Raw genomic sequence first — 1,688 nt, forward strand, 5'->3', positions numbered from 1 at the left:
GCAAGCTCGTTACTAACTCCTTTCCGCTCTAGTCGACTAAGATGTCTTCCGGCGCCCTAAATCCGCTAGGCGCTAGTAGTAGTAGCAACCTACGAGCCCTAAACCTAGGCGTACTAGTCCCGATCGAAGCCCTATCCGATAGCGCCTTAGCTGCTACAACTAGCCTCGAGCACTGCTTCTAGATCGTTACCGCCCTTAAAGATCCTTAAGAGAAGATCTAGAACGCTCGTACCCTACTACGCGTTATCGATAGGAATATTAAGAAGGCTACTATCTTAGTTGCATACGGTATAAATAACTTACGTTAGTCTATCGGTAAGCGTATCTTTAAGCGCGAGGTTCTTAACGATATAGATATTAAACAAGCCTTTCCTATCGTCTATAGCCTCGAGACTGCCGGCACCTAGATTCGTTTGCGCTTTAAGACCCTCGACTAGGCCTTCGAATATTAGGGAGGACTAAGCAGTCTTCCTAAGAGCCTTATTAACTTCGCCTACGGTAGACAAGAGCGTATAAAGTAGGTCTCTTCGTTCGTTAACAAGTACAAGGTCCGTCGTTAAGGCGCCGAGTACCTTTCCCGTACTATAATCTATCGTATATCTACCGCTAGTAAGAAGGTAGGCAAGCAGTTACTTAACTTATCCTTTACGCTTAACGACTTTACGACATCCTACTAGAAGCGGCACTACGATACAATTGTCTAGGTCGATCTTAACGTATAGACAACTAAGGATCTACTAAAAGAGAAGGGCTATCGTATTAATAGTATAGGCTTTATTGTTAAAGGTTAAGAGGCTCCTATCGTTAATATCCTTAAACGCAAGGCTCTTCGCCTAAAAATAGAGGCCGATACGGCTGCTAGTCTCGCGCTCGCTACGGAGATATAGGCTTAAGACTGTCGCTCGACCCGTAACCGTAAGGTCTCTTAAGAAGTTAAGGACGAGCGCGCTAAGGCCGAAGCAGCGCGTAAGAAGGCATTGTATACTCGCTAGGCCCTCCGCAAGGCTACTAAGAAGTATAGCGCCCCTTCTAGTACTAACTATAGTACTAACTTTAGTAACTCGGATATTAATATACTAGATATACTACTAGAAGATGTCTCCTCCGAAGGCTCCTTTAGCGAGCGTAGAGATAGAGGGCTCTCGCCGATCCTATTAACTAAGAACATCTATAGTTCTTATAAGGGCGACTCTATTACGTACCTTATTACTAAGATCGATATAGTTCCTAAAGCCGCAATAGGCGAGGCTCCTACCGCCCTCTCTATCTATTAATAGCTCGACGACCTTAGCAAGCTAGGAGAAGAGCCGTTTTCTATATATACCAACTATGTTAAGAAGGCCGCTAAGGTCTATAGTCTCTATACTAGTGCTAAGGCGAGTGTCCTCGTCGGTCGCCTATTAAAGATTAGTCGCGAGGTTCCTAATTAAGACGCCTTCGCTGCCCTTAAGGATAATTAGGCCTATACTAACTAGTTTCCTAGACGCCCTATTACCGCCCCGATATCTCTAGGACTCTACGCGTTTAACCCTACTAGTACTGTTACTCGCGCCCTTACGGCAACAGATCGCTAGAGCAAGTTCGTTACCGGTATCCTTAGCTAAGGCACCTCCTTCGACCGCTTTCGCTAGACTAGCAATACTATCTTCCCTTAAGTCTTTAGTTAGTTATAAGAGCCTCGTAGAGTA

The sequence above is a fragment of the Pseudocercospora fijiensis genome, assembly GCF_000340215.1.
Source record: "Pseudocercospora fijiensis CIRAD86 unplaced genomic scaffold MYCFIscaffold_1, whole genome shotgun sequence".
Lineage (NCBI taxonomy): Eukaryota > Fungi > Ascomycota > Dothideomycetes > Mycosphaerellales > Mycosphaerellaceae > Pseudocercospora > Pseudocercospora fijiensis.